This window comes from Phodopus roborovskii, unplaced genomic scaffold (assembly GCF_943737965.1).
Source record: "Phodopus roborovskii unplaced genomic scaffold, PHOROB, whole genome shotgun sequence".
Lineage (NCBI taxonomy): Eukaryota > Metazoa > Chordata > Mammalia > Rodentia > Cricetidae > Phodopus > Phodopus roborovskii.
In genome coordinates this window covers 1,660,846-1,668,350 of record NW_026126434.1, presented here as the reverse complement: position 1 = coordinate 1,668,350, position 7,505 = coordinate 1,660,846, and the positions used below count along the sequence as shown (strand labels likewise).

Below are 7,505 nucleotides of genomic sequence, written 5' to 3'. Positions count from 1 at the left end.
GGGCCTGGCAGGAGGTTTTCTAGTCGCTAGAGTGTGTTAAGGCAAAGACTCAGCAGAGCTAGGGAGAGAGAGGAGCCTGCTCTGTGGAGCTGGAACTGGGTGTGGATGCTGGGGTGCACTGCCCAGTTTTCCTCACAAGGCCACCCTGCTGCCAGTAGTGTAGATCACTAGCAAGTTCCTTGGAGCTTTCCCTTCTCCCCCTGCTCAGTTTGCATCCAATGACTATCTGATACCTCTGCAACCTGTTTCAGCATGGAGTAACTATTAAGGTACATCCTATTCCAGGGCATCTCATACATGTCCTGCAACAGCTGCTGGCATCACCACTATTCCGAATCACGTTCCTTCCTTTGCAGGTGTTGCCTCTAAAAGCAGTATCCCAAGAAGACCCTCAAATCTATCTCCATCTCAGAAACAATTTTCCTGGGAACTTGACTCCAGGGGATTGGTGTCAGGAATAGTCTGAGGAACGACATTCTAAGGTTGGAAGTTGGGTGTGAGTCTGCTGGCCAACTGGCAGCAAGGAACACAATAAGGTGATTGATAGATGTTATCAGACTAGCCCCAAGGGGCTCTGGTGGTCCAACTGCTAAGATATTCTCTAGTGATGAGTAAGGGAGTGGTCCAGCCACTTGAGATGCTCTGGAGATAGAGAATCTCCAGTGTTGGGAGCCCTGGGGAGCATAGACATTGTAAGAGTAGTATATCTGGATGGTTGCTCCTCAGTACTTCAACTGAACTAAAGAGAGTTGCTGAGAGCCTAAAGACGACTAATCACCAGTTTTAGGTAGAGTGCCCAATGACCTGCCTGGAAAACATTTTTAAAAGTTTCATCCCTTGCATCCAAAGACCAGAAAATTCTCAGAATTGGGCCACATCATTGAGTCTAAAGGCTGAGGATTTCAGAAAAGATCAGTTCATCCTATCAAGTCCTCTGTAATAGCAGCAGAGGTCTTGTTTGAAGGACTTGGGTACTGAGCCTTGAGATGGACACATACTGCACTTATTGGTAACAGCACAGACCCGGATGTGGGTGTCATGGAAGCCTCCCCTTTCTTTATATAACTATCCGACCAAAATCTAGTCAGGTTCCAATCTGTCCCAGCTGTGTCCATTGAGGGACTGGTGACCAGGACTGCATGGGGTGAAGGAACTTCAGGATATAGCCCATGACACTAACATGAACCACTGAAATTTGTATAGAATTTGATTCCAGGGGCATTGAGAGCTGGGGCACTGTTACACATTGTTCAGGGATGAAGGATCTGTGCCTTTGTGGGGAGTGGGGCATAGAGATAACCCCCTGCTGCAAGGCTCTCAGAGGCTTAGACCTGACCCACACTGAGTGAAATGACAGCACTCCAACACGGTGGCATTGACAGATGATTGAATTAAGCAGCTCTGAGCTGTGTCAGGTAAGTGGTATGGTGAGTCCTGGGACATGCCACCAGAGCCCACTTCAAGAACGAATTTACTCCAGCAGCTGTCTGGCATCCTGCCAGCTGACAAAGCTCAGCCAGCTGTCCTCTATGGAAACTGTCCTTGGCCAGACAGAGGTGCCTTCCCCTTGACCCCATTCTCTTCCAGGGGCACAGACCAAGTAGAAAATGAAGGTTGTAGGACACCAGGTGTGCCCTTTAAAGGTTTCATTTGGGGGATGAAGAGATGGCTCAATGGTCAGAGGTGTGGTGACATTCATATAGAGGACCCCAGATCTGGTCTTAAAGGCTATACCAAGCAGCTCATAACTAGCTTCAAGGGTCCGATATCTTCTTCTGGCTTCTTTGAGCTCCTACAAACACATACACACACACACACACACACACACACACACACACACACACACACACACATGCATGTATACCCACACACACCTTCAAAAGATCTTATTTCAATATATCTGCAAAATTATGCATATGCTCTAGATTTCTGTGTCCTTTTTCCTAAATAATTCTCTACAGAGCTTTGTTTTCTTCTCTGTCCTGTGGCCTCAGGGGTCAATTAAATTGACCATCACATCTTGTTATAAAAAACTGTTCCCTGTAAGAGAGTTGCTAGGATAAGCTTTTCCCCTTGAACAGGAAGTTCTGAGTGGATTCAGAGCTGGTGTTCTAAGCTCAGACAGGCATTCTCCTCCCAGGGTGAAGGTTGTTTACACACTGCTCAAGAAGTAAGAAAATATCTCTTCTGTGCCTCTTGTCCTTGAAGACTTTGCCCGAGCGCTTCTGAGTCTCTATCCACAACCTACTCAAAGGCACCTTATGAAATGAGGGTTGACTTCTCTGTTCCCTTTATTCACCACAGGGGAGTGTCAGCCAGTGCTGTGTACCTCAGTAGAGATTTAAGGAAACATGGAGAACAGCCATTCTCTGCAGCAAGAAGGCAGGCTTACCAGGTTCTCTGTGAACACTAGGCCAGATGGTTGAACTGGATGCTGAGGGATTCAGCTTGGTTACTTAGGATGAGTTTTTGGGACAGTCCAAGATAAAAGAAGTCCTATACCTTAGTCTCATTTCCCGATGTTGTGATAATACACCCTGTCAAAAGTAACACACAGTTCCAGGTATAGTCAATCATTGTGGGGAAACAAGAAAGGAACTTGAAACAGCTAATCTCACTTCCACAATCAGGAGCAGAAAGCAATATGCATGTTTGGAAATGGAAGTTTCTTTCCCACCAGGTCCTGCCAGGTCCCGGCAGACACTTCGGCCCCAAATAAACACATGGACACTATATTAATTATAAAACTGTTGGCCGATGGTTAGGTAATCTTACTGGCTAGCTGTCTGTTAATTATTAACCCATTTCTATTAATCTAAGTATTTCCATGTGGTCTAATGCTACAGGAGAAGGGTCCAGACCTATTTCTCTTTCCTCTGCTACATGGCATCTCTCTCTGCCTTCTCTCCCCACAATTCTTCTGGTTTCCTAGCCCCACCTATATTCCTGCCTCTATTGGCCAATCAGTGTTTTTTATTCATCAACCAATAAAAGAAACATATACACAGAAGAACATTTCCCCATCAAATGTTTGCTGGTGCTTAGCTGTCTTTCTCCATTCTTATATAATCTATATTCCCCTGTCTAGGGAATGGTGACACCCACAGTCTGCCCACTGATCAAGACAGTGTCCCATAGACGTGTGTGCCTGCAGACCAACCTAATCTAAATAATTCTTCATTAAGACTTGATGGGAGATGAACTAAATATTGTTAACTGTGATTCTTACTTGATAATTTTTGTGTGATATATTTTGCTATGTTAAGGTTAAACCCTTCTTTTATTTAGACAGAAAAGAGGAGATGATGGGAGATGCGATTCTGTAAATATGTTTCTCATACTGGTTTAATGAATAAAGCACTGTTGGCCAATAGGAAAGCAAGAGAGGCGAGACTAGGAGATGAGGAGGAAAGAGGAAGTAGTAAGTAAGGGTCAGCATGGAGAGACTAGGGAGACCAGATGCCTGCCCCACTCCCTGGTAGGTGAAACCACATGGAAATACATAGAAATGGGTTAATACTTAAGACAGAGCTAGCCGATAAGAAACTAGTACCTGGTCAACAGAATTGTATCTATACAGATACATATATTTGGGGCTGGCGGCACAGCGGCAGGACAAGACCAGGTGGTGGGCAGAAAAACCTTACTTCTTACAAAGACTCTCTTTTCAGATGATGCTAGGGATGCAGTTGACAATTAACACCAGTCACCACATCCTGACTGCCAGGGCGGTCATGCAACACTCACACCCAAACAACCACAGTCCACTTTTAGCAGGGAGTCTCAGAATTATTCTGAGGAAGTGGTTGTCTGTAGAAAGCAAACTCAAGCTCAAGTGCACACTCACATTGGTTCTTCCAGCAGCAGCCACACTGGTACAGGACATTCTAGATTTTTCACCTCAACAACCATGCCCACTGGGTGGCTTCCCTGGCAGGGTGAGAACTGGCACCAAGCAGGCTGTTGAAGGTCTCTTCTTGGTGACCATATTGTGTTGGTTGTTACAACAATGGACAATTTCTCCCAGCTACTGAAATCATGCAGATCAGGGCAAGGTCTCTTAGCTTCTGTCTTGTCTTCCTCTGTTGCAGCAAGCAGAGTCTCCTGAGATAGAGAACATTTGTTTTCTCAGCCCACTAACTCCAACTACAGTACATTTCCTTCTTATCATCGTTATTTAGTCTGTAATTATTCCAGTCTACTAACTCCAGCAGAGGTTGGGGAGAACCGTGTCTACAGTGCATAAATCAGTGACTTTGGGCCCTTCATTGTCATTAATAAGCTCAGGACATGGAAGTCCCCATGGATCAGCTCCCTCAAATGCCATGTACATTGATTTTATAACCCAGCGAGGAAAACGGAGGCTAGGCTGCGGGCAAGGACTTTGCCATGAAGATCAGAAGTTTCATTTAAACCCACGGTGATTGCAGCTTCTATTTCTTTGCTTATCCTAACAGGGCTCATAGCAGGCTAATTTGACTAAGTGGTGTAAGACAGCCATTTACAATACTTGAAGAAATAAAGCCCTAATTGGGCACAAACCCACCCATTTCTAGAACTCAATGTCTATTCTTTATGCTGATGCTTTCCTCTGTGGAAAATTACAGGGAATCCACCTACAAGGCAGATTGTGGAACCTTCCCATTACCAATCACTTGGCTTTTTCTTCATATTGTAAGACTGTCTTTCATTGGCCACTGAACAGCAGTGGCAGACATGGGGCAGGTAGTAGTAAGATGTAGTAGCTTGCAGAGCACATTGATTGACACTGCCAGCTACGCTACTTCCAATTTTATGTGTATATGCCCTGAAGAGTCACTGCACTGCAGAACATTGGTCCCTACCATCAGGGAGTCAAGGCAGAAAGTTGCAACAAAGCCCTGGCCATGCAGAATACGGGACAAGAGCTGTGTCCACAACACTCAAAATATGCACTCTGCAGAAAAGTCTGCATTTCTCCTTGGTGTCATAAGAAACCCTGCGCCATGGAAAGCAGGCTGTTGTGGGTATGAGGGCTCTGGCATGGAGACCCTCTGAAGGCTGGGCTGTGACTTAGCTTTGAGTTGGCAACCCCTTTCAGGGGAAGGCAGCCTGCAGTGCCCCTGCCGGCTCCATGAAAGTCATTTACATGCGCTCTTTAGAAGTGTCCCTCTCTCACCAGCCCTTGGGGATGTCACAGATGGCAAAGAGGGAAGGTCCCTGAACCCCAACATCTGGCCAAATGGTTCCACATAAGGAAGGAGAATTAAATCTCTTACAGGAGTCTGTTAAATACCCATCCTAGGTCTCCCACCCCCTTTTCTTTAGGAACAATTATCTTGACATTTTAGACAGATCTGGAAAATATTCAATATCTAATAATAGCTGGCTCAGGGTCACATGCTAACACAGATAGCTCCATATTTGAAGCTACAGAGTAAGAAGACAGAGACTAGGGGAGAAGATGAAAGGAAATTCAACAGAGAGGAGAGGGAGGCAACAAAACAGCCTAGTCACTCTTTCATTTTATTCCCATTTCATATCCTTCCTAAATGAAGTTTTGTTTTGTTTTAATTCACTGAGTCTATTGGTAAGAACCAGTTAAAAAAGGAAAAGGCTCCCATCAGAGCCGCAGATAAATGGCAAAGCTGACGGAGGCCCAGGGACAGCCTTGTCAGAATCTCACAGCTTGCCGTTCCACATATAGTATCTTGAAAAATCTTTACTGCCTTCAAAGATACAGCCCTTGGCACTCAGCACCATGCCTCCAAGTTTAGAATGTGGACCTCCATATTTATGTTCCCCAGATGGTGGGATTTATAAACGCACCGTGGGGTGCTATTGAAATTAATAATTTAATTCATTTCGGTGATGGCACGGTGATTGCTAGTCATTATGGCAGTAGCAGCTAGCGCAGCCTCTTGGTCCTGGGATGTAGCTGAAGGGTAATATCGGCTAGAGTGATTCTCTGTCATCTGATTTCAAATGCCGTCAATCCCTCCTGAATGGGGACCGCCAAAAGTTTTTGGAAGGAAAATGAAGCCAGCATCCACATTAGTTAGATGAAGGTGGCTTCGATTTATGTGATTTCAAAAGTTTAAAATCCATTCTCTGAGGAACAGCGGAGTGATATGGGGGTTGTTTTGCCATGAGAGAGAAAGGATAAGAAAGGAGATCCAATGCCAGCCTCCACAAGAGCACATCTCTCACTCTCTGTCTCTGAAGATTCTAATGGAGAATTAACCACACTGTTATCTCATATCCCCACTTGTCTGCTCACCAAGGGAATATCCTGGCATTTGGGCTAAATGACTTCTAAGTCCCTTCCAAGAGATGCTCAAAGATTCCTGGAGTCTGCTTGTGTGAATGGGGGAGGGAAGGTAGTGACTAAACTTCCTCAAGGGAAGTGTGTGTTTGTCTCAGCCTAATGACCTGAAGCCTAAATGTGCAAGAGGGAAAATGACTGGGCAACTGGCACACACAAGCATGGCCAATGCAAAGGAACGCCCTGGAAGCCCTTCCCAGGAGTCTGTAACTGCCTTAGATTTATACAGCTCCATTTCTTCCCTGGGAAGTCTGGATCCTTTTCTGTATTTCCATCATAATCCTCTAACATTTCCTTAATCACAGAAGGCAGGCAGGCAGGCCTGGAATGCAGACTCCCACTCAATAGCTGAAGAGGCCTTAGGAGTGAACAAGTCGAAAGGGGGCTGGAAGTGGTTCTGCTCTACCTAGCTTTTGTTCCACATGTCAGGGTCCCCAGGGGGCTGCACCACATCTGCCCAACCCACAGGGTCTGAATGAGAGCATAAGCAATCAGAAAGATGGTTTACTGAAATGTTAGGGACTTGCTTGTGTGCCCCCCATCCCGCCCCCAGATTTCTTGATGTTCCCTCATGATAGAAGACAGTGACAGAGGCATGAAACTGACAAATGATGATGCAGGACAGGAGGCCTGTGTGAAGCCGGGCTTGGGGGTCTCCTGGCAGCCATGCTTGCAGGCCACCCCAGGCCCCGTGAGAAGCACTTTAAACTCTTCTGAAGGCAGTTCCCCCTGAACCCTAAAGACCCCTCCGTATACCGCTTCTCACACGTCCTACCACCTCCCACCCTGCCACACATTTAGAAGACAGGCAGTCTCCAAACGGGCAGCAGAAGAGTGGGCAGGTTTTACTCTGCTAGGACTGAGGATTGAAGAGTTTAAAAAAAAAAAAAAAAAAAAAAACAAGTTAACTGGAATGCACTGGGATTGTGTACAAGACGAATCGTGGCTGGGGCCAAGAGTGCATCGTTCGAGAGAAGGGAAGTTAACAATGATGAGTCTACCTCTGCTTGCATGGGCCCATGCAGTAGCTTTTCCCTGGGGAGACCAGAACGCCAATGTCTTGGGGTCAAGGTCAATCAATGTTTAGTGCTGTAAGAACGGTTTACTAGAAGCCAATGGGAGAAGAAGGCCCATCCTGGGGTTGTGTCAAGGGCTGCTGTCACAAGGAGTGGGAAGAGTCTCCAATCAAAGACTTCATGGT

The 7,505-nt window shown here is 46.0% G+C and overlaps 1 long non-coding RNA gene across 1 annotated transcript in view; it reads right to left on the bottom strand.

The window, feature by feature from the left end:
• Nucleotides 1-2,434: 2,434 nt before the first annotated feature.
• LOC127223927 (uncharacterized) overlaps nt 2,435-7,505 on the bottom strand; it is a 115,549-nt gene continuing 110,478 nt past the window's right edge. Inside the window, exon 3 of the long non-coding RNA XR_007834672.1 lies at nt 2,435-2,537. This is a non-coding gene — a long non-coding RNA (uncharacterized LOC127223927). The remainder of the gene's footprint in view (nt 2,538-7,505) is intronic.